Source organism: Cherax quadricarinatus, chromosome 18, assembly GCF_038502225.1.
Source record: "Cherax quadricarinatus isolate ZL_2023a chromosome 18, ASM3850222v1, whole genome shotgun sequence".
Taxonomy (NCBI): domain Eukaryota; kingdom Metazoa; phylum Arthropoda; class Malacostraca; order Decapoda; family Parastacidae; genus Cherax; species Cherax quadricarinatus.
The window spans coordinates 8207798-8235386 of record NC_091309.1 but is presented as its reverse complement, the minus strand read 5'-3'; the positions used below and the strand labels follow the sequence as shown (position 1 = coordinate 8235386).

The 27589-nt window shown below is 44.2% G+C and overlaps 1 protein-coding gene across 4 annotated transcripts in view; it reads right to left on the bottom strand.

Annotated features, from left to right (window-relative positions):
- Positions 1-27589, bottom strand: part of dve (SATB1_N and homeodomain domain-containing protein dve) — a 587509-nt gene that overhangs the window by 76753 nt on the left and 483167 nt on the right. The gene's annotated exons all lie outside the window — the stretch shown is intronic.

Here is a 27589-nt window from a genome sequence, read left to right as displayed (position 1 = left end):
TTATTCTCCTGGGTCCTTTGCCTTCTATATTTCTTCCATTCCCTAGCACACTTGGTTTTTGCCTCCTTGCATCTTTGAGTGAACCATGGGCTCATCCTGGCTTTTTCATTATTCCTGTTACCCTTGGGTACAAACCTCTCCTCAGCCTCCTTGTACATTGTGACTACATATTCCATCATCTCATTAACTGGTTTCCCTGCCAGTTCTCTGTCCCACTGAACCTCATTCAGGAAGTTCCTCATTCCTGTGTAGTCCCCTTTCCTGTAGTTTGGTTTCATTCGTCCTGGCCTTCCTGGTTCCCCCTCCACTTGTAGCTCTACTGTGTATTCGAAGCTCAAAACCACATGATCGCTGGCCCCAATGGGTCTTTCATATGTGATGTCCTCAATATCTGCACTACTCAAGGTGAATACTAAGTCCAGTCTTGCTGGTTCATCCTCTCCTCTCTCTCTTGTAGTGTCCCTTACGTGTTGGTACATGAAGTTTTCCAGTACCACCTCCATCATCTTAGCCCTCTATGTATCTTGGCCCCCATGTGGGTCCAAGTTCTCCCAATCGATCTCCTTGTGGTTAAAGTCGCCCATGATCAGGAGCTTTGCCCTGCATGTATGAGCTCTTCTGGCCACTGCAGCCAGTGTGTCAACCATCGCTCTATTGCTCTCGTCATACTCTTGCCTTGGCCTCCTGCTGTTCTGTGGTGGGTTATACATCACTGCAATTATCACCTTGGGACCTCCAGAGTGAAGCGTTCCCGTTATGCAATCACTTTCTTCTCCGCTGCCTCCTCTCTCCAGCTCATCAAAATTCCATCGGTGTTTGATCAGCAATGCCACTCCTCCCCCCCCCTGTTCCTTCTGTCTTTCCTCAGGATCTGGTATCCCGTTGGGAAGATGGCATCTGTTATCATACCTGTAAGCTTGGTTTCTGTGATTGCTATGATGTCTGGTGATGCCTCTTTGACTCTTTCGTGCCACTCCTCCCACTTGTTTGTTATTCCATCAGCGTTTGTGTACCATACCTTCAGTTTCCTTTCCAACACTGTGGTTTGGGGGGCCTGTGGGGGTGGGAGACCTGGTAGTATACTGTGGGATTCTATGGTTGGGGGTTGGGTGGAAGCTGTGGGTATGGATTGTATTGTGTGTTGGGATGGTGTGATAGGTTGTGGGGTTCTGAGGATAGTTGTGTGTGTGCTTGCTCGTGCTGCTCTGTTCTGCTCTGACTGACCTCTGCTGGTTCCATCCTTGTCTCCTTTCCTAGCTCCTTTCGCTTTTTTGTCCTCTCCCTCAGCTGCTGTCTCTCTTTTTGTTCTGTCTCTGTCTAGGAACACCTTCTTGTACTCTTCCGAGCTTCTCAACCGTGGTTTATCTTGGAGGATCCTGTTCTGCACTGTCTCTGTCCTGAGAATCAGCTTGAACGGTCGGTTTCTCCCCTTCAAGTACCCCCCTATTCTCTGAAAATTTACAATCTCATCCATGTCTTCTCCCCCTATTTCCGTGATGATTTTCTCAATCTCCTTTCTTTCTTCTTGCCGTCTTTCAGTGTGTGTCCTTTCCTCTCTCTCCCGAAGCCCATGGATAAACACTGATTTTGCCCTTTCCTCCTCCCATTGCCTCTCCCTCTGTGACTCTGGTTCCTGTCTGTATGTGGTCATTTTCTCCCTTGATTTTTCCAGTGGCTCTTGGTAGCATGGTTGTGCCTCAGCATTCGACCTATCTCCCTCTCCATCTGCACCCATCTGCTCTTCCCTTCCACTTCCTGGCCCTTCTTTGCAGGCTGATAGGACCTTAGCATATTTCATATCTCCTTCCTTCCTGTTCAGCCTCTCAGCTTCGTATGGTGTGTCTTCTCTGGTCACTACCCCTGAGACTTGCTTCAGCCTGTTTACCTCAAATTCTAGGACCTTTACCCTGGCTACTGCAGTTTCGACTTGTGCCTCCCAATTCTTCGTCTCCTTCTCCAACCTCTTTTCCCATTTCACAGAGAGCTCTTTCTCCATTTTTTCAGAAAGCTCTCCTAATTTTCTCTTCCATTCTTGCTCTATCCTTTTCCACTGCTCCTCCATCCATTCCTCCCTACCAGTACCATTGTCATCTGATCCCTGATTCCTGCGAGTCCCAACCATATTTTTTTTTTTTTTTTAGTAAAAGAGAAAGTGAAAAAGAAAAAGGGGGAGAGAGTGAGAGAGAGAGAAGAGGAAGAGAGAGGGAGAAAGAGAGAGAAGGGGAGGGTAAAAGGAGGGGAAAAGGGGGAGAAAGTGAGAGAGAGGGAAAAGGTAAGAGAGGGGGGGAGTGACAAAGGAAGAGAGAGAGAGAGAGAGAGAGAGAGAGAAGAGGAAGAGAGAGAGAAAGAGAGGAAGAGAGAGAGGGGGAGAGAGAGAGGGAGAGGGAGGGAGAGGGAGAGAGAGGAAGAGAGAGGAAGAGAGAAAGAGTGAGAGGAAGAGAGAGAGGAAGAGAGAGAGGAAGATGGAGAGGAAGAGAGGATGAGAGAAAGGGGAGAGAGAGAGAGAGAGAGAGAGAGAGAGAGAGAGAGAGAGAGAGAGAGAGGAAGAGAGAGGAAAGGAGAGGGAGAAAGGCGGGGGGGGGGGAAGGAAGGGTTACAGGGTCACTTCACAGGAAGGTGTGAAATCCTGTACATGGGTGTGTGTGTGTCTGTATGTGTGTGTGTGTGTGTGTGTGTGTGTGTGTGTGTGTGTGTGTGTGTGTGTGTGTGTGTGTGTGTGTGTGTGTGTGTGTGTTTATGTGTGTGTGCATGTGTGTGTGTTTGTGTGTGTGTGTGTGTGTGTGTGTGTGTGTGTGTGTGTGTGTGTGTGTGTGTGTGTGTGTGTGTGTGTGTGTGTGTGTGTGTGTGTGTGTGTGTGGTTACCGAAACACACAGTGTAGCCTGCTAGGAGGTGCATCAACACACACAGTATCCTGCTAGGAGGTGCAGCAACACAAAATGTAGCCTGCTAGGAGGTGCATCAACACAGTGTAGCATGCTAGAAGGTGCATCAACACACAATGTAGCCTGCTAGGAGATAGAGCAACACACAGTGTAGCCTGATAGGAGGTGCAGCAATACAGTGTAGCCTGCTAGGAGGTGCAGCAACACAGTGTAGAATGCTAGGTGGTACAGCAATACACAAGTGTAACCTGCTAGGAGGTGCAACAACACCGAGTGTAGCCTGCTAGGAGGTGCAGCAACACACAAGTGTAGCCTGCTAGGAGGTGCAGCAACACACAAGTGTAGCCTGCTAGGAGGTGCAGCAACACACAAGTGTAGTCTGCTAGGAGGTGCAGCAACACAGTGTAGCCTGTTGGGAGGTGCAGCAACACACAAGTGTAGCCTGCTAGGAGGTGCAGCAACACACAGCGTAGCCTGCTAGGTGGTGCAGCAACACAGTGTAGCCTGCTAGGTGGTACAGCAACACACAAATGTAACCTGCTAGGAGGTGCAGCAACACAGTGTAGCCTGCTAGGAGGTGCAACAACACAGAAGTGTAGCCTGCTAGGAGGTGCAGCAACACACAAGTGTAGCCTGCTAGAAGGTGCATCAACACAGTGTAGCCTGCTAGGAGGTGCATCAACACAGTGTAGCCTGCTAGAAGGTGCATCAACACAGTGTAGCCTGCTAGGAGGTGTATCAACAGTGTAGCCTGCTAGGAGGTGCAGCAACACATAAGTGTAGCCTCTTAGGAGGTGTATCAAGACAGTGTAGCCTGAAAATAAATGGTATAACATACCGACACAATGAAACATAAACACATATGCAGATTAATGTGATCCTTTATTGACAACGTTTCGCCCACACAGTCTATCGAAAACCAACCAACCAAAACGATCTTCTCCACTTCTACTTTCACCACGACACCAAAACTAAACGTGGTGTAATTATAGGCTTCTTCCTGCGTGCACTCAGAATCTGCAGCAATGAGTTCCTTGAGGAAGAATACACTATAATTGAACAAGTATTTTCTAAACTCCACTATCCTCGTCACTTCATCAGAGACTGCAGACGGCGGGCATTAAACATCTTCAACACACCCAGAGAAGACACTGCCGAGAAGAGATACATAGTCCTCCCCACCAACTCCATTGCCAAACGTGTTTCCAACATCTTTTCCAATACATCATTCCAAGTATCTACCTCCACAACCACGACCATCAAGGACATCACCAGTAGTAGACAGGACAAGCTTCCATCCTCTGCAGGGGTGTACATAATCCCTTGTAATGACTGCAACATATTATACGTGGGCGAAACATCAAGAGACCTCCAAACACGTATTTCAAAACACCAATACAACAATTTCAACCAGAACAATGGCTTCTATAACATAGCTGAACCACTCGCCAAGAAACTTCTTCATCGCTATCCCACATGAGAACATAGAACACTACAGAAGGTCTACTCACAACTTGTCCAATATCCCTGCCAAGCTACCCAAGACTCTATCCAAGACTCTATGATCCTTTTCAAATCACTTGTTCTCTCTAGGCTGGAATACTGCTGTACATTAACATCTCCATTCAAAGCAGGTGAAATCGCAGATCTAGAGCGTGTACAGAGATCCTTTACTGCACGTATAAGTTCTGTCAAGCACCTTAACTACTGGGGACGCTTGGAAGCACTTGACTTGTACTCGTTGGAACGCAGGAGGGAGAGATATATCATAATCTACACTTGGAAAATCTTGGAAGGAATGGTTCCAAATCTGCACACAGAAATCACTCCCTACGAAAGTAAAAGACTGGGCAGGCGATGCAAAATGCCCCCAATAAAAAGTAGGGGCGCCATTGGTACACTAAGAGAAAACACCATAAGTGTCCGGGGCCCAAAACTGTTCAACAGCCTCCCATCAAGCATTAGGGGAATTGCCAATAAACCCCTGGCTGCCTTCAAGAGAGAGCTGGACAGATACCTAAAGTCAGTGCCGGATCAGCCGGGCTGTGGCTCGTACGTTGGACTGCGTGCGGCCAGCAGTAACAGCCTAGTTGATCAGGCCCTGATCCATCGGGAGGCCTGGTCATGGACCGGGCCGCGGGGGCGTTGATCCCCGGAATAACCTCCAGGTAACCCACCCGGTAGATCATCAGATGCAGCATTCTCCACCTGACCTCAACATTCTGAACCTGACTATAAATACTCCCGTACCTTCCACCCCAGGTAGATGTGTTTATGACTTGAAAAAGCCCACTGTGTGGGCGAAACGTTGTCAATAAAGGATCACATTAAACTGCATATGTGTTTATGTTTCCACAGTGTAGGCTGCTATGATGTGCAGCAACACATAAGTGTAGCCTCCTAGGAGGTGTATCAACACAGTGTAGCCTCCTAGGAGGTGTATCAACACAGTGTAGCCTGCTAGGAGGTGCAGCAACACAGTGTAGCCTCCTAGGAGGTGTATCAACACAGTATAGCCTGCTAGGAGGTGCAGCAACACATAAGTGTAGCCTCCTAGGAGGTGTATCAACACAGTGTAGCCTCCTAGGAGGTGCATCAACACAGTGTAGCCTCCTAGGAGGTGTATCAACACAGTGTAGCCTCCTAGGAGGTGTATCAACACAGTGTAGCCTGCTAGGAGGTGCAGCAAAACACAAGTGTAGTCCTACCTTCATTCATTTATCTCTCTCTCTCTCTACTATTTCTCTGCTTTCTTCCTATCTCCCTCCCTCTCCCTATAATTTCCTTTCCCTCCCCTAGACCGATCCTCTCCCTCTCTGCCTCCCTCCCTCTTTATACATTATCGTCATTGTCTATAATTTCCCCTTCTATATATATACTTTTTGTATTCTTCATTCCTTGTACCTCTCGGTACTTCTCCAATCCTTCCATCCCCTTTTCCCTCTCCCTTCCTCCCTCTTTCCCTCTCTCTTCCTCCTTCCTTCCCTCTCTCTTCTTCTCCTTCTCTTTCTCTTCCTCCCTCATTCCCTCCTACAACGAAATGAAACTAATGAAACACACATAATCCTCCCCTTCTCCCTCTCCCCTCCCTCCCTCCTTCCCTCTCTCTCAGCACTCCCTTAATCCAATTCTCCCCTCCCTCCCTCCCTCCCTAATCCTAAGTTCGAATCCTAATCCCAAGACATCCCTCACTCCACTGTTATCGCACGCCATCACAGCTCCCTCTTTTATCATCTCCTCTCTCTCTCTCTTCCACGTACCTTCATCCTCTTCTTTTCTTCTTTCTTTCCTCCATTCTACATTCGTTTCCTTCAACTCGGCCCCTAATCTATCTACCTCCTCTTCTCCCCTTCTTCCTACCCTCCCCCTTTTCCCCTCTACTCCCTCTCCTTCCCTCTCCTAACTCCCTCCCTTTCCCAGGCAGATACAGGTCTGGGTACCTTACCCTCTCTTTAATCTTACCAAAATCCACAAAGCCCCTTAATCCTATAATCCCCCCTCATCCCCCCCTCTCTCACTCTCCTCACTCTCTCCTGCGTGTGTTCGGTGTGAACATGAGCGTTGGGTGAAAGTGAGAGAACGGAATGGGAGTACATGAGAGTATATATGAGTACATCAGAGCACATGCGAGTACATGATAGTATATGAGTACACAGTCCCTGACGAAGTTCTTTCACGAGAACATCTTAAATTCTGTACAACTATCACTATTCCTGTCTAGACAGCTGTGATCTAGGCCCTAGACTATAGCGGTACGTGCGTGTGTATATAATATATATGTATATGTATATATATATATATGTATATGTATATATATATATATATATATATATATATATATATATATATATATATATATATATATATATAAACTACAGTGTGAATGCGTTAGTAATCGGTGTTAAGTCGTTTGACTGTGGGATACAATATTTTGCAGAGGTATGTTGACATGAGCGCCGCCTCGCGGCCAACTCTTCTAAGTACGCTAGTGAATGGTAGTTACGTGTAGACCAGTCAACTTGACTTTTCTCTCCCTGGTAGTAGTATTATCCTCTTAAGTTAGTGTACTGTGTTTTCTCATTGTACTGTTTTGTCAATATCTGGAGTTGTTGTCACCTTCCCGTTGGAGTTGCTAAGTCTGAGTGTATTCTTTGCCGCCTCACCTCTCAACAACACTAGTGCGTCCTCCTTGTTACAGCGCACACCTATGTATGTCCACGGACCTCTATTTACGTCCACGCATATGTAATCTACGTCCACAGGTGCAGCTATCTCTGTTGAAGACTCGCAGAGATCGACTTCCAGGTTGTATGCAGGGATCACTGTGAGTTGCAGTACCATCTACGCCACTCGTAGATCTTAGTGGACCAAACAACATTTCCAGTGATGCCGTACTCACCCTCTTACTCGAATATGAAGCAGATTTTTCACTGCTTATATTTCTCTAGCTTTGATTTACTTAAAATATTTTCACCTCCAGAATGTTTTCGTCACAGGAAAGTGTCCCTGGAGAGTGTCCTGAGGATCAGCGCCCCCGCGGCCGGTCTTCAAAAAAACTATGGAACGCGCAGGAGCCATGCTGAACCACTACGCATCGTTCCAATTTTAGTGTATGTACCGCCGAAGATAATTATTACCAGGTGTATTGATAATGTTACTTAGAAACATAAAGAAATGGGATTTAGACATACTACTAGCACGAATGTTGTTAAGACAATACTAGTGCTGCTACTCCCACTACTAACAACCCACACATATGAGAGGCTTACGATGGCGTTTCGGGCCGACTTGGATCATTTACAAGTCACACTAACGGTATATATAGGCGAAGGGGACAAGGACGCTCTTTTGTGTTAATGGTACAAATTGGACCGAAACGTCGTCACAAGCTCCTCTCCCCTATGTAAGTGTTATTCCAGCCACGGTATTGTGCCTTTTTGCTCTTTAACTACTGCTAAACCTACTACTACTACTACTATCTCCAGTGTAGTATTTGAATGAAGAAACCTATTATGCAAGACCGTTGTGGGCTTAGCGCTTAGTTATGATTTTAATAATAGTAATATGTAAGTGAAACTATAAACTAATACAGATACCCAGGTGTTGCAGGTGTATATCCAGGTGTTGCAGGTGTATACCCAGGTGTTGCAGATGTATACCCAGGTGTTGCCGGTGTACACCCAGGTGTTGCAGGTGTACACCCAGGTGTAGGAGGTGTACACCCAGGTGCTGCACTTGCATACCCAGGTGTTGCAGATATACCCAAGCTTTGCAGGTGTACACCCAGGTGTTTCAGGTGTACACCCAGGTGTTGCAGGTGTACACCCAGGTGTTGCACGTGCATACCCAGGTGTTGCACGTGTATACCCAGGTGTTGAGAGGGTTCGTGGAGATATAATGGTTGGAGATAAACACACTTGTTGGATGTAATTAACACTTATATTAGCAGAGTGTGAGAGGGGAGCCCAGCCTCTGCCCTGTTGCCTGTTGTAGACCTATGCGTGGAGTGAGGAAGAGGCAGAGCGCCCAACGCTCACATGCAGCATCACGTGATGTCACACATGCTAGCCACTGAGCCTAGCAAGGGGTCAACTATGTAAAACATATGGATGGTACTATGATACTCAGATAACATATACATATACAGGGGATCAGCAACTATGCTGACAGCTCGGTCATGTTACATATGTCGTCTCGACATACCATACTATGCTATAGGCTGAACAGGCAGGTGGCTCTGGGCTGATTCTATACAATAGCAAAGACATATGTAACTTATAACTAATGGATGGTATCGTAATGGGTGGTATCATAATGGGTGTTAACGCAATGCATTATGAATTATAAGAACAAATCATAGTATAATAAAAGATGGAACTGATCAATCGATCTGTATTCATGCACTCTACGGATTCTGAGGAAGAATATATATATTTACAAAGGTGAAAGTAATTAATAGCAAAGACAGATCAGGTGCGCACCGGTCATACTGCTAAATTTCAGAATTCGGAGGGAACGTGAACACACAAAAAAATTATTTCTGAAAACTGATTGGCTAATAATAAACACACATTTGATAACTTCATTCAAGTGGATCATCTAATTATACAGGCTATGTACATTTAAACCCAACTCTGCGAGGTCAAGATTTACATACGCAGAATGGTTATCGTCTTTGGGAGGATCGAATTCTTTTGCAATGGCTAAAACATGCCTTGACTGAGGGAGATCTGAACAAGTATCTACAAAAGATACTTGTGGGTTTCTCATTACTTGTCATGTATGCAAAGAATAACGACATTCAGGTTGATCGTCTGAGTGTTAGGGGTAGAGGGTACAGAGTCAAGAGGATTGTCAGCGTCTGTCACATTAGTCTGGGTAGAAATATCATCCTCAACATTGCATACTAACTTCAAATAATCTAAATGCGATTCTTTATACTGACTAATACTAATTTCTCTAACCTTATACTTATTGCCATTGATATGTTCAGCTACTTGATAAGGACCAACAAACTTTTGATCGAGCTTAGGCATTACAGATGTTTTGCTGAAATTAGTCAGCATTACTCTCGAACCCACTTTAACTTTGGTTGGCTTAGCATGGCTATTAGTTACTCTTGTAAATTCTGCTGTTGACTTACGAAGTGTCTCGCGGATTCTTCTAAAAACACTTTGAGGGTTGTAATTGGGTTTCGGTGCAGAATATAACAACTCATAAGGCAAACGCTTGTCTACACCATACAACGCATAATGTGAAGTGTCACCTATTGAAGCACTGTAAGCAGAATTTATGGCACATTGAACATCAGGTATAACTTCATCCCAGGTTTCACTGTTGGGATTGATAGTGGCTCTCAAGACATCAAGTACTTTCTTATTGGTTCGTTCTGCTAACCCATTGCTGGCAGGATGATGAGGAACAATGGTGGGTTTAGAGATCTTGTACAAGGTACACAAATTTTCAAGAATCTCATTATAGAATTCACCTCCATTATCTGTTACCAGGGACTTAGGGGTGGTATGCCTACAGATTATACGCTCCTTGAAAGCTTTAGCTACAGTCTCGGCAGTCTTATCTGCAATAGGAACTAACTCACAATATCTGGTGAAATGATCTACCATAACACACAGATGCTTGTTACCTTGGAGGGAACATTGGAAATTGGTTAACAGATGTATGGCAACTCTTTCCCACGGTTCACTCGTGGTGGGATACACCTGGATAGGATTTGGACCGTTGATATTTCCTTTATGTTGCATAAAGACACTACATTTCTTAATATACTCGAAAATATCAGTTGCCATACGTGGCCAAAAGTATTTCATTCTGGCTTGTTTTACTGAACGATCCATACCAGGGTGTGCAACACCTGGTACATCATGAATTAGCTGTAGAGCTACGTTCACTAGTGATTGTGGAATTACTAATTGGTATACCCTTCTGCTTGCATGTATAAGTTATCTGAGTATCATAGTGGCTAGCATGTGTGACGTCACACATGCTAGCCACTGAGCCTAGCAAGGGGTCAACTATGTAAAACATATGGATGGTACTATGATACTCAGATAACATATACATATACAGGGGATCAGCAACTATGCTGACACAGGAGCTGCAGGTGTATACCCAGGTGTAAATCCAGGTGTTGCTGGTGTATGCATAGGAGTTGCAGGTGTATACCCAAGTGTTTCAGGTGTACATCAAGGTTGTATACCTGATGTTGCACGTGTATGCCTAAGTGTTGCACGTGTATACCCAGGTGTTGCAGGTATATACCTAGGTGTTGCAGGTGTATAACCAAGTTTTGCAGGTATATACCTAGGTATTGCAGGTGTATACCCAGGTGTTGCACGTGCATACCCAAGTGTTGCACATCTGAACAATCAGTATTATGATCTCGTTCTTGTTAGTGACCGTGGAGACTGTAAAATACTATAACAGGCACACGTTGTTTCTCGCCTTGAGTATGCTCCACTTCCTTGGACCACTTCCCTCCATTTTATCTATAATCTCTTAACAAGGTTGAGGACCATGCGGTGCGGCTCATTTCTCGCCTTGGCACTTCATGTAGTTTGACAACGCACTCGCCTCGCGCACAGTGTCTGTGGTTCAATCTCTGGCATGGGTGAAAACATTGTGTGTTTCCTTACAATTGCTGTCCCTGTTCACCTAGCAGTAAGTAGGTACCTGGCTGACAGTCGACTGTTGCGGATCGCATCCTGGGGGACAAGATTTAAAAGATGCCAATAGAAATAAGCCGGGCAGTCCTCATTGACGCACCGACTTTCATGGGGTATCCTGAGTGGCTAACCCTCCTGGTTGAAAATCCCAACAAATCTTATAGCTGCTATGGCGTGTTTCCTTAAGACACCTGCTGTCCATGTTCAACTAGCAGTATGTAGGAACCTGGGTGTTAGGTGATTGGTGTGGGTCGCATCCTGGTGACAAAATTAACCTAAGTTGCCCGAAATTCTCTGAATAACAAGGGGAATTTTATATACTGTCACTGATGTTAGCTATGGTATGTATAAGTTATATCATGTACTTGTAGAAATAGATTATTATTATGATTATTGTGTAGCGCAGCCTTCAGCACTGGCAAGCCTCGCATTACTTACTCTTGTGTACACATTTTTTTCAAGATTTAGGTTGCCCATGTAGGCACATGCTCGTGGACAACAAGACAGCTATTACACAGCAAGACGGGCAGCCGTTCATCAGTCTTACAATACCTACAACCTTCTTACCTCGGAGTTTCATAAAATAGTAGTGTGTAATATCCTCATTCACATTTCTAATACCTCTTCATATTTAGAATCTTAAAAGTGGAATAGATGAAATGGATAATCAAGAGGGAAGAAAACAGGATAGGCAAGAGGGAGATAGAAGGTAGAAGGAGAGGAAAACAGAGGGAAGGAGGGACATGGAAGAGGAAGAGGGAGGAGAAATAATAGGGAAATACAGAGGGGGGAAATATACACAGGAGGGCCTGAACAAAGAAGGTAGAACAGAGAGGAGAGAAAAGAAAGAGAGACGGAAACAGAGAAAATTGGGAAATGCGTATAGATAGGTATAAAACCAGGCAGAGTTAATGAGAGAGACAGACACTAGGAAAGACAATAAAACAGAAGAGACAACAGTACAAACTTGCAATCGAGCGGGTAAGTCCTCCTGGTGCTGTGAATGAAATAAAAACGAAAATTTGGAGGAAGAAAATAAAATCGTGTCAAGCGGTGGAAGGTTCTCCTTGAAGGCGCCTGAGAGGACACACTCTTATACCTTGAGAAACAACAACAAAGTACAATGACACACTTGTGCAATATTTGGGAACCTTTACTGTGGAAACGTTTCGCCAGCCAGTGGCTTCTTCAGTCCGATACGGAAAAGAAAGGTAGAAAAAGAGGACTTTGAGGTAATCAGTCCCCTTAGCCTGGAGTCGATATGTTCAGTCCATCAGTCTTGCTGGACTGATGAAGCCAGTGTGTGGTGAAACGTTTCCTCAGTAAAGATACCCAAATGTCTCATTCTTCAACTTGTGGGTTTTCTAAGCGCTGTAAGACCCTTGTAGGCTTAGCGCTATTTTTTTGATAATAATAACACAAAAAAAAGACAAAGAGAAGCTGTCTACCAGAGAGAGCACGAAAACAGGAGAAAATACAGTAGCAAGTGTTGTCAATGTTGAACTGACTGCTGCTAGCACCAACAGCCTGATTGATCAGGTCATCACCGAGACTTGAAGACGTTTGTCTTCAGTTTAAGAAGAGCGAGGCAGTCAACTGTATTAGACAATGACAACAGATAATAATAATAATAATAATAATAATAATAATAATAATAATAATAATCTTTATTTACTACAAGTACAAGTACAAGGTATACAGACCATAGCTGACATCAGTGACATACTACTACATACAACGCCACTTGTTATGCAGAGAATTTCCCGCAAATTAGGTCAGTTTTGTCCCCAGGATGCGACCCACACCAGTCAACTAACAACCAGACACTTATTTTACTAGTAGGTGAACATAGACAGCAGGTGTCTTATGGAAACACGTTTTAATGTTGCCACTTGTACCAGAGATCGAACCATGGACCTCAGTGTGTATGAGCTGAGTGCGCTAGCAACCGACCTATGGAACCTTAAAATTCCAACTGTTTTTGCCCGATCACGACGCAATTACAAACCTGCAACTGCAAATAAGATTAATTCCCTTCAGTCATGAACTAAAACCACCACCACCAACAGAACAACCACCATCACCACCACAACAATCACCAACACCACCACAACAACCACCATCACCACCACCACCAAAATAAGCAAGGACAAGGTTAAACAGCAACAGAAAACGGAGAAGGGCGTTGAAATATATTGTATTTACCCCAAAACGGCGTTTAAAATCCGGACACCATCCCTAGTTGGGCCAGGCCAATAGGCGCTCGTATCAGCCTCGCCCAAACTGCCTCCCTAACTTAAAATATTACCATGATCAGGGGCTGCCAACACTGTTAATACGTGATTGCCGGCCGCTTGCTCGGCCTGTCGGTCTGTCGGCTGGTCAGTGAGTCTGAGGGCTTGTCGGTCGGTCAGTAGGTTGGATTTCCACTGCTGTTGCTATTACTGTTGTTTCCGCTTCTGTTCTTCTTGCAGCCGTTACTGTTGCTGGTGCTAGTGCAGCTGCTACGGTTGCTGGTGTTATTGCAGCTGGTACTATTGCTGGTGCTACTGCTGTTGTTGTTGCTGCTAATACTACTGTTTATACTGTTGGCTGGAACTGTTGCTAGTGGTAGTTGTAGTGGTGCTGTTGTTATTTTTCCTGTTGGTGGTGTTTATGCTGTTGCTGCTTCTGGCACTGCTGCTTTTCTTTCTGCTGCTGGCTATTGTTGTTGCCTCTGGAACTGCTGCTACTGGTAGTGCTCCTGCTGTTACTGTCGCTGCTGCTGCTGTTGCTTCCGGTGCTGCCGAAATTATTACTGCTGCTATTATTCTGTTTCTGCTGGTCTTTGCTGTTGATGTCGCTTCTTCCCGTACTGCTGTTTCTGCTGCTGTATGTGCTGTATCTAGTATTGCTGTTATTGTTGCTGCTCCTGGAACTGCTGTTATGACCAAGAAGAAACACTTTACAGAATAAGGTTGTTGTTGGGCCAACGTTTCGCTCATTACAAGTAACGATATTGTTACTTCTCCTGCTGTCATTCGTTCTAATTCTGCTGCTGTTGCCTTTGCTGTCATCATTTTTGCTTCTATTATTTTTGTTGCTACTGCTGCTAATATTGCTGTTCCTAGTGTTTCAGGTGCAGCTGCTGCTGCTGTGACTGTTACTGTTGCTTGTGTTGATCTTACTGCAACAAGCAACACTGGTGGGAATCCACGTGAGGCTCAGAAGAGAAAATAACATTAAACGATAACAGCAATGATAATGCAGAGAGAGAGAGAGAGAGAGAGAGAGAGAGAGAGAGAAAGGGAGAGAGAGAAAAAAAAAGAGGTGTGGTTATACCCTTCTTTACGGCCCCCTAAACAGCCAATCAGGTTGAGTCACGTGCCTGCGGGGAGCCAATCAGGGCCAAGTGTCTGAATAACTATACATCACTCGCTATCATGTGACTGGCCCTCGGAGTTATGACACGATACGGCGCCTTGTCCAGCCCAGATATGCATATTGCTTCACATATTTCAAGTCCTCCTCCAAGACCCCTTTTCCTCCTTTCCTCCTCAACAACACCACCACCCCCGTCCCTCCCCCGATCTTCCTCCTCCTCCTCCTCCTACACCACCACCCTCCCCCTGCTCTTCCTCCAATACCCTCCTCCTCCTCTTCCTCCTTCACTCCCTCCGACACGGCGCAGAATGCCAAATTTCTGTGAACTTCTTTTTCTGGCCTCGGTCAGATAAGGATAAGTGGTTTTCCCACAAGGTACAGCGCCTACAGACCTCTCTCTCTCTCTCTCTCTCTCTCTCTCTCTCTCTCTCTCCCCATGACTTCGTTCAGCCCACTTGAAGAGAAATCTCACTCCTCGTTCGTCTCCGCAAGCCAAAACTTCTACATACAGTGTCAAAATTTTGGAAAGAAAGAATAAGAGAGAGAGAGAGAGAGAGAGAGAGAGAGAGTTTAGGGGGGGTGGGAGGGCCTATCATGTGCCATTACGTGGGTTTAGCCTCCATAATACTGACCTCAACCCAACTAACTGTTTATGGCTTTCACGAACGGCTGCCTCGAGATGGATTGCCAAGGCGGATACGGATTTATACACGAACGGGGAAAGAGAGAGAGGAAAATAACATGAATGGAAGACGACGAAGATAAAAAAAAACAGGAAGAAAAAGAATAAGAAACAAAAGAAAATAGAGTTTAAGAATAAAAAGGGAGCAACAGCGAATCTTTTTTTTAATTAACACAAGTAGATACATCATGAAGGTGCTGCTACACAAGTGGATACATCATGAAGGCGCTGCTACACAAGTGGATACATCATGAAGGCGCTGCTACACAAGAGGACACATCATAAAGGCGCTGCTACACAAGTGGACACATCATAAAGGCGCTGCTACACAAGTGGATACATCATAAAGGCGCTGCTACACAAGTGGACACATCATAAAGGCGCTGCTACACAAGTGGACACATCATGAAGGCGCTGCTACACAAGTGGACACATCATAAAGGCGCTGCTACACAAGTGGATACATCATGAAGGCGCTGCTACACAAGTGGACACATCATAAAGGCGCTGCTACACAAGTGGATACATCATGAAGGCGCTGCTACACAAGTGGACACATAAAGGCGCTACTACACAAGTGGATACATCATAAAAGCGCTGCTACACAAGTGGACACATCATAAAGGCTGCTGCCCAGTACGACTCTGTGTTTAGTGAACCACTAATCGGTCTGAGGATCGACGACCCAAATGATTTCTTCATGAATGAGCCTCAAAGCTCCATAAATGTATGCCAGATTTCCGACATTACCCTAACTCCGATAGATTTCGAAAAAACCATTGACAACATGCCTATGCACTCAGCCCCGGGCCCAGACTCGTGGAACTCTGTTTTCATTAAGAACTGCAAGAAACCCCTCTCGCGTGCCCTAAGTACACTATGGAGGAGGAGCTTGGACATGGGTGAAATTCCACAGTCACTTAAAACAACGGATATAGCCCCACTCCATAAAGGTGGCAGCAAAGCAATAGCTAAGAACTATAGACCAATAGCTCTGACGTCCCACATCATAAAAATCTTTGAAAGAGTGCTAAGAAGCAGGATTGCAAATCACCTGGATTCCCAAAATCTGCACAATCCAGGGCAACATGGGTGCAACATGGGTTCAGGGCAGGTCGCTCCTGCCTCTCACAACTACTGGATCACTATGACATGGCCTTGGATGCACTGGAAGAAAATCAGAATGCAGATGTAATATACACAGACTTTGCAAAAGCATTTGACAAATGCGATCATGGCGTAATAGCCCATAAAATACGTGCTAAAGGAATAACTGGGAAAGTGGGGAGATGGATCTTCAACTTCCTAACAAATCGAACACAAAGAGTAGTGGTCAACAGAGTTAAATCGGAGGCTGCCATAGTGAAGAGCTCTGTTCCACAAGGCACAGTACTCGCCCCCATCTTATTCCTTATCCTCATATCAGACATAAACAGAGATATACACCACAGCACCGTATCATCCTTTGCGGATGATACTAGGATCTGCATGAGGCTGTCATCTGCTGAGGACGCGGTTAACCTTCAAGAAGATATAAACAAAGTTTTCCAGTGGGCAACGGTAAACAATATGATGTTCAATGAGGACAAATTCCAACTACTCCGTTATGGAAAACTGGAGGAGACAATAACTAGAACAGAGTATACTACTGACTCCGGCCATACAATAGAGCGGAAAAATAATGTAAGGGACCTGGAAGTAGTAATGTCTGAGGATCACACTTTCAAGGATCACAACAGTGCCACGATCGCACGTGCAAAGAAAATGATAGGATGGATAATGAGAACTTTCAAAACAAGAGATGCCAAGCCCATGATGATCCTTTTCAAATCACTTGTTCTCTCTAGGCTGGAATACTGCTGTACATTAACATCTCCATTCAAAGCAGGTGAAATCGCAGATCTAGAGAGTGTACAGAGATCCTTTACTGCACGTATAAGTTCTGTCAAGCACCTTAACTACTGGGAACGCTTGGAAGCACTTGACTTGTACTCGTTGGAACGCAGGAGGGAGAGATATATCATAATCTACACTTGGAAAATATTGGAAGGAATGGTCCCAAATCTGCACACAGAAATCACTCCCTACGAAAGTAAAAGACTGGGCAGGCGATGCAAAATGCCCCCAATAAAAAGTAGGGGCGCCATTGGTACACTAAGGGAAAACACCATAAGTGTCCGGGGCCCAAAACTGTTCAACAGCCTCCCATCAAGCATTAGGGGAATTGCCAATAAACCCCTGGCTGCCTTCAAGAGAGAGCTGGACAGATACCTAAAGTCAGTGCCGGATCAGCCGGGCTGTGGCTCGTACGTTGGACTGCGTGCGGCCAGCAGTAACAGCCTAGTTGATCAGGCCCTGATCCATCGGGAGGCCTGGTCATGGACAGGGCCACGGGGGCGTTGATCCCCGGAATAACCTCCAGGTATCCAGGTAATCATAAAGGCGCTGCTACACAAGTGGATACATCATAAAGGCGCTGCTACACAAGTGGATACATCGTAAAGGCGCTGCTACACAAGTAGATACATCATAAAGGCGCTGCTACACAAGTGGACACATCATAAAGGCGCTACTACACAAGTGGACACATCATAAAGGCGCTGCTACACAAGTGGACACATCATGAAGGTGCTGCTACACAAGTGGACACATCATAAAGGCGCTGCTACACAAGTGGATACATCATAATGGCGCTGCTACACAAGTGGATACATCATAAAGGCGCTGCTACACAAGTGGATACATCATAAAGGCGCTGCTACACAAGTGGACACATCATAAAGGCGCTGCTACACAAGTGGACACATCATGAAGGCGCTGCTACACAAGTGGACACATCATAAAGGCGCTGGTACACAAGTGAACACATAAAGGCGCTGGTACACAAGTGGACACATCATGAAGGCGCTGGTACACAAGTGGACACAACATAAAGGCGCTGCTACACAAGTGGACACATCATGAAGGCGCTGCTACACAAGTGGACACATCATAAAGGCGCTGCTACACAAGTGGACACATCATGAAGGCGCTGCTACACAAGTGGACACATCATAAAGGCGCTGCTACACAAGTGGACACATCATAAAGGCGCTGCTACACAAGTGGACACATCATGAAGGCGCTGCTACACAAGTGGACACATAAAGGCGCTGCTACACAAGTGGACACATCATAAAGGCGCTGCTACACAAGTGGACACATCATAAAGGCGCTGGTACACAAGTGAACACATCATAAAGGCGCTGCTACACAAGTGGACACATCATAAAGGCGCTGCTACAGAAGTGGACACATCATAAAGGCGCTGCTACACAAGTGGACACATCATAAAGGCGCTGCTAAACAAGTGGACACATCATAAAGGCGCTGCTACACAAGTGGACACATCATAAAGGCGCTGCTACACAAGTGGACACATCATAAAGGCGCTGGTACACAAGTGAACACATAAAGGCGCTGGTACACAAGTGGACACATCACGAAGGCGCTGGTACACAAGTGGACACAACATAAAGGCGCTGCTACACAAGTGGACACATCATGAAGGCGCTGCTACACAAGTGGACACATCATAAAGGCGCTGCTACACAAGTGGACACATCATGAAGGCGCTGCTACACAAGTGGACACATCATAAAGGCGCTCCTACACAAGTGGACACATCATGAAGGCGCTGCTACACAAGTGGACACATCATAAAGGCGCTGCTACACAAGTGGACACATCATGAAGGCGCTGCTACACAAGTGGACACATCATAAAGGCGCTGCTACACAAGTGAACACATAAAGGCGCTGCTACACAAGTGGACACATCATAAAGGCGCTGCTACACAAGTGGACACATCATGAAGGCGCTGCTACACAAGTGGACACATCATAAAGGCGCTGGTACACAAGTGAACACATAAAGGCGCTGGTACACAAGTGGACACATCATGAAGGCGCTGGTACACAAGTGGACACAACATAAAGGCGCTGCTACACAAGTGGACACATCATGAAGGCGCTGCTACACAAGTGGACACATCATAAAGGCGCTGCTACACAAGTGGACACATGAAGGCGCTGCTACACAAGTGGACACATCATAAAGGCGCTGCTACACAAGTGGACACATCATGAAGGCGCTGCTACACAAGTGGACACATCATAAAGGCGCTGCTACACAAGTGGACACATCATAAAGGCGCTGCTACACAAGTGGACACATCATAAAGGCGCTGCTACACAAGTGGACACATCATAAAGGCGCTGCTACACAAGTGGACACATCATAAAGGCGCTGCTACACAAGTGGACACATCATAAAGGCGCTGCTACACAAGTGGACACATCATGAAGGCGCTGCTACACAAGTGGACACATCATAAAGGCGCTGCTACACAAGTGGACACATCATGAAGGCGCTGCTACACAAGTGGACACATCATAAAGGCGCTGCTACACAAGTGAACACATAAAGGCGCTGCTACACAAGTGGACACATCATGAAGGCGCTGCTACACAAGTGGACACATCATAAAGGCGCTCCTACACAAGTGGACACATCATGAAGGCGCTGCTACACAAGTGGACACATCATAAAGGCGCTGCTACACAAGTGGACACATCATGAAGGCGCTGCTACACAAGTGGACACATCATAAAGGCGCTGCTACACAAGTGAACACATAAAGGCGCTGCTACACAAGTGGACACATCATAAAGGCGCTGCTACACAAGTGGACACATCATGAAGGCGCTGCTACACAAGTGGACACATCATAAAGGCGCTGGTACACAAGTGAACACATAAAGGCGCTGGTACACAAGTGGACACATCATGAAGGCGCTGGTACACAAGTGGACACAACATAAAGGCGCTGCTACACAAGTGGACACATCATGAAGGCGCTGCTACACAAGTGGACACATCATAAAGGCGCTGCTACACAAGTGGACACATCATGAAGGCGCTGCTACACAAGTGGACACATCATAAAGGCGCTGCTACACAAGTAGACACATCATGAAGGCGCTGCTACACAAGTGGACACATCATAAAGGCGCTGCTACACAAGTGGACACATCATAAAGGCGCTGCTACACAAGTGGACACATCATAAAGGCGCTGCTACACAAGTGGACACATCATAAAGGCGCTGCTACACAAGTGGACACATCATAAAGGCGCTGCTACACAAGTGGACACATCATAAAGGCGCTGCTACACAAGTGGACACATCATGAAGGCGCTGCTACACAAGTGGACACATCATAAAGGCGCTGCTACACAAGTGGACACATCATGAAGGCGCTGCTACACAAGTGGACACATCATAAAGGCGCTGCTAAACAAGTGGACACATCATAAAGGCGCTGCTACACAAGTGGACACATCATAAAGGCGCTGCTACACAAGTGGACACATCATAAAGGCGCTGCTACACAAGTGGACACATCATAAAGGCGCTGCTACACAAGTGGACACATCATAAAGGCGCTGCTACACAAGTTCACATTATCATTATTGTAATCATGGGGGGGAGCGATAAACCCGTAGGATTATACAGCGCGTGGGAGGGGGGGGGATGGAAGGTATTCAGGCTAAATTCAGGAAACTGGAGCACAGATCCAATTCCCAAGATCAAGAGCCCCTCACCAGCGTCAAGGAACCTCCCTCGAGGGGACCGCAACTTCACACCTGAACACACAAGTTCTCTAAAAAAAAAAAAAAACTTTGTCGTATTTCTTCCTCGTCACATTTTCTTTTTTTCAACTTTTTTTCACCAATTATCATTCACATAAAAAAGCTTCCTGGTCACAATTTATGTCTAAAATTGCCTGTTATAATTTAAAAAAAATTCTTTATTATTTATCAAAATAATTACTTCACATGACCGTGTATAACTCTTCTTTAATATTAATTTGTATCGTGTATAATCTTATTATTTATTATTCTACATTCTACAAGTTGTAAGAAAGTTGGTAGAATTACCGACAATATGTAAAGTAAAAGGACACAAGTGCAACTAATGTGACATTTATTGTGGCAACGTTTCGCTCTCCAGGAGCTTTATCAAGCCATTACGTAATGGCTTGATAAAGCTCCTGGAGAGCGAAACGTTGCCACAATAAATGTCACATTAGTTGCACTTGTGTCCTTTTACTTTACATTCTACAAGTTGTTCCATGCTACCTCGGGTTTAGCGCTTCCCCATCATTATAATAATGTACCATACTACCTCGGCTCACTTAATATAAATGATAATTATTACTAAGTCTACCTCACAATTATCATTATTATTAACTGTAAGTACAATTTTAGAATAGTTTAAACTATTTCTATTATTTTTGTAAGTACTATCCACGAGCATTAATGAAGATCCAGAGGTAAACTTCCTCTCAGACCTTTTATAACGACCAGTTTACAGCAAACCAAGTCTGCACATATTACACACTTGCTCGTACACAGTTTTCTGAACCACTAAGAACGTCTCGGAATTCAACACTCTCTGATCACAGCACTCTCTGATTCACTAAATTCCTAAATCAAGAGTATGACGACATCACAGCACTCTCTGATTCACTAAATTCCTGAATCAAGAGTATGACGACATCACAGCACTCTCTGATTCACTAAATTCCTGAATCAAGACTATGACGACATCACAGCACTCTCTGATTCACTAAACTCCTGAATCAAGACTATGACGACATCACAGCACTCTCTGATTCACTAAACTCCTGAATCAAGACTATGACGACATCACAGCACTCTCTGATTCACTAAACTCCTGAATCAAGACTATGACGACATCACAGCACTCTCTGATTCACTAAACTCCTGAATCAAGACTATGACGACATCACAGCACTCTCTGATTCACTAAATTCCTGAATCAAGACTATGACGACATCACAGCACTCTCTGATTCACTAAATTCCTGAATCAAGACTATGACGACATCACAGCACTCTCTGATTCACTAAATTCCTGAATCAAGACTATGACGACATCACAGCACTCTCTGATTCACTAAATTCCTGAATCAAGACTATGACGACATCACAGCACTCTCTGATTCACTAAATTCCTGAATCAAGACTATGACGACATCACAGCACTCTCTGATTCACTAAATTCCTGAATCAAGACTATGACGACATCACAGCACTCTCTGATTCACTAAATTCCTGAATCAAGACTATGACGACATCACAGCACTCTCTGATTCACTAAATTCCTGAATCAAGACTATGACGACATCACAGCACTCTCTGATTCACTAAATTCCTGAGTCAAGACTATGACGACATCACAGCACTCTCTGATTCACTAAATTCCTGAGTCAAGACTATGACGACATCTGAGTCACTAAATGCTAACTTCACTTTCATTATCCTAACATAAACCTCGCTAAAATATGACTCGATAGACATCTACAGCTTACCTGCAGATGTCTATTGACTGCACACCAGGTTAAATATACTACAGCAATGAGATGTAATGCATGTGCAATACACGTAACAGAGATAAATACTGGGAATGCGGCCAGCAATAACAGACTGGTTGATCAGGCCCTGATCCACCGCGAGGCCTGGTCATGTACTGGGCCGCGAGGGCGGCGACCCCCGAAACACCCTCCAGGTATACTCCAGGTATACACATTTGCTCAATTTACAACTAACAACATAGGTGCTCCATTAGCAACAGATGTCTACAGGTCTCCACATCCCAACATTAGCACCTTTGGGAATATCCTTAAAGACCTTATCATATACCATAAACTCGACAAGCATCACTTAATAATTGATGACGACTTTAACATCAATGTCATCCAGTCAGAAGATCAACAAATATCCGTCTCCCTGAACATATATAATTGCTTACTATTGCCCACAATGACCGAACCCACGAGAATTACCCAGACATCTGCATCTTGGCCACATTTGGACAAACATAACAGCTCATCTAAAGCTGACATAATCACTGATAACACCAGATCATTACCAATCTTTCATATCAACAATAAAACCCTATCAATTGACAATCATAATATCTTAAAATTAAGCTCCATGGCCAGGTTTCTGTGAATAATGTTATCATTATCTATAAGTACCGTTGACAGGCATGGAGAATTCATGACTGTTCAAGATATTCACTCATGTGTCCAAGTTTTCCTTAAAAAAAATATTCAATGCCTCTACAACAAGCATTGTCCTTTAAGGGGCGCGTAAGTTCCCTTGTCTTCTACAAACATGTTCATTTTTCCAGTATAATCTATCTTGTCCATAATTATATCACATTTGCTTTGTCTGTTTCCGTTAGGTGAAGTCCAGGATCTTTCCTTAATACAAGGTATAACTTAACAAATCCATGAGAACAATTGTGTTGCACTGGTCTGAGCGTCCTCATGGATTTGTTAAGTTATACCTTGAACTAAGGAAAGATCCTGGACTTCACCTAACGAAAACAGACAAAGCAAATGTGATATAATTATGGACAAGGTAGATTATACTGGAAAAATAAAACGTTTTATTAGGACTCACGAAATCGTAATGACACGATTGTAAACAAACTATACCACAGACGGGGACAGAACCCCTCGCTCAGACGGTCTGGAGTTCTGAGACTCTCTGATCACGGGTTCTAACCTCGCCCATGGTATAGTTTATTTTATTAGGAGACAGGGACACTTATTGAGGATATTGTTGGTTAGCACTTGGCTAACCAATATCCTTAGTGCCACTAACAAGAAACACACCAATGAATAACAATTTAGAAGGCGCTAAATTCTTAAAGTAGCAAAAAAAAAAAAAGTCACTTACTATGCTGAATAAGAAACTTAACCAGCTACACCGTGCCGACAGGTTACAAGAAATAAAGAGTGATATCAAAAATACCTGAAAAACACACAAGTAATGGACTCGCGCGAGTTTGTTGACTCGCGGTAAGTGACTCGTAAAACTCACTAGCCGCGATTTCAAGCACCACCCGTAACGTGGTTTGTTTGCAATCGTGTCATTACGATTTCGTGAGTCAGACCTCATGAATCAATTAGTAAATAAACCTAATGATTTCTTCTTAACTATAGGGGCTAACTTTGCCAGCCAAATTCCAAAGTTTAATGCACAGGTTAACAATTACCTCAGCGGCAGTTATCAAGGCTCCCTCTACCTACCCTACAACAAATTCTACGGAGGTAACTTTACTGATGAATGCAATGAAAAAATATGAAGCATGTAATAAAACGAGTGTATAACCATGTATATATACAGGGAAGTGTTGCAAGTGCTACCACCAATCACAGCAAACCTGTTTAATAAATCTCTTGAAGGCAAAACTTTCCCAATAAAGTTGCAGATGTAACTGAACTACACAATTGTACACAAAATTCTACCTTGTCACTGTCTAAAATTTTTGATATATATATATATATATATATATATAGATATATATATATATATATATATATATATATATATATATATATATATATATATATGCAAATAAGATCACAGTAAAGAGGTTATTCTGTACACACACACACACACACACACACACACACACACACACACACACACACATATATATGGAGGGCATTATTAATAAAGAGAGCCTTAACCGCCGCCAGTTTGACTTCAGACCGGTCATAAGATGCTAAAGTGTCTATACAGCTCTGGAAAATAATGAATATCCAATGAGTCTCGTTATTGATCTGAGGAAAATATTTGTCATTGTAAACAATAACATGTTATCAGTTAAACTAGAGCTTTATGTATGATAAGTGTTGTTATAACCTATATCAAGTGTCACCTTACTGAAAGATCTCAACACATGACAGTCAATGTCACTACCTAGATAACATTAACTAGTCAAATAACCCTTCTATAAGAATTTCATGCATGGCTATTAACCTAATGTTAACTGTACCCTTTACTTTATTGACATAAACCAATTGTTTTCTTTATTTAGCAATGTGTCTGTGTGATGATGAAGCAGACAGGAGGGATCACATACACAGTAGTGGAGTGGCCAAGGAAGCACAGTTGATGTCTATATTATTGATGCTCTTACTAACTCTTCTTCTGTTACCTCCACAACCACTACTACAACTACCACGACAACCACTACTACTACCACCACGACCACTACCACCACTACTACCTCCTCCACCACTACCACCACTTCTACCACTACTACCACAACTACCACTCATAATGACTTTCAAACTTTGTGTTTCTAGGACTACCGATCAATACCACTACTAGGACTACTGATCAACACCACTACTAGGACTACTGATCAATACCACTACTAGGACTACCGATCAATACCACTACTAGGACTACTGATCAACACCACTACTAGGACTACTGATCAATACCACTACTAGGACTACCGATCAATACCACTACTAGGACTACTGATCAACACCACTACTAGGACTACTGATCAATACCACTACTAGGACTACTGATCAACACCACTACTAGGACTACTGATCACTACCACTACTAGGACTACTGATCAATACCACTACTAGGACTACCGATCAATACCACTACTAGGACTACTGATCAACACCACTACTAGGACTACTGATCAATACCACTACTAGGACTACTGATCAATACCACTACTAGGACTACTGATCACTACCACTACTAGGACTACTGATCAATACCACTACTAGGACTACCGATCAATACCACTACTAGGACTACTGATCAACACCACTACTAGGACTACTGATCAATACCACTACTAGGACTACTGATCAATACCACTACTAGGACTACTGATCAATACCACTACTAGGACTACTGATCAATACCACTACTAGGACTACTGATCAACACCACTACTAGGACTACTGATCAATACCACTACTAGGACTACTGATCAATACCACTACTAGGACTACTGATCAATACCACTACTAGGACTACTGATCAATACCACTACTAGGACTACTGATCAATACCACTACTAGGACTACTGATCAACACCACTACTAGGACTACTGATCAATACCACTACTAGGACTACTGATCAATACCACTACTAGGACTACCGATCAATACCACTACTAGGACTACCGATCAATACCACTACTAGGACTACTGATCAATACCACTACTAGGACTACCGATCAATACCACTACTAGGACTACTGATCAATACCACTACTAGGACTACCGATCAATACCACTACTAGGACTACCGATCAATACCACTACTAGGACTACCGATCAATACCACTACTAGGACTACCGATCAATACCACTACTAGGACTACCGATCAATACCACTATTAGGACTACCGATCAATAAAACTACTAGGACTACTGATCAATACCACTACTAGGACTACTGATCAACACCACTACTAAGAATACTGATCAACACCACTACTAGGACTACTGATCAATACCACTACTAGGACTACTGATCAACACCACTACTAGGACTACTGATCAACACCACTACTAGGACTACCGATCAATACCACTACTAGGACTACCGATCAATACCACTACTAGGACTACCGATCAATACCACTACTAGGACTACCGATCAATACCACTACTAGGACTACTGATCAATACCACTACTAGGACTACTGATCAATACCACTACTAGGACTACTGATCAACACCACTACTAGGACTACTGATCAATACCACTACTAGGACTACCGATCAATACCACTACTAGGACTACCGATCAATACCACTACCAGGACTACTGATCAACACCACTACTAGGGCTACTGATCAATACCACTACTAGGACTACCGATCAATACCACTACTAGGACTACCGATCAATACCACTACTAGGACTACCGATCAATACCACTACTAGAACTACTGATCAATACCACTACTAGGACTACTGATCAATACCACTACTAGGACTACTGATCAATACCACTACTAGGACTACCGATCAATACCACTACTAGGACTACTGATCAATACCACTACTAGGACTACCGATCAATACCACTACTAGGACTACCGATCAATACCACTACTAGGACTACTGATCAACACCACTACTAGGACTACTGATCAACACCACTACTAGGACTACTGATCAATACCACTACTAGGACTACTGATCAATACCACTACTAGGACTACTGATCAACACCACTACTAGGACTACCGATCAATACCACTACTAGGACTACCGATCAATACCACTACTAGGACTACCGATCAATACCACTACTAAGACTACCGATCACTACCACTACTAGGACTACCGATCAATACCACTACTAGGACTACTGATCAACACCACTACTAGGACTACCGATCAATACCACTACTAGGACTACCGATCAATACCACTACTAGGACTACTGATCAATACCACTACTAGGACTACCGATCAATACCACTACTAGGACTACTGATCAATACCACTACTAGGACTACCGATCAATATCACTACTAGGACTACCGATCAATACCAC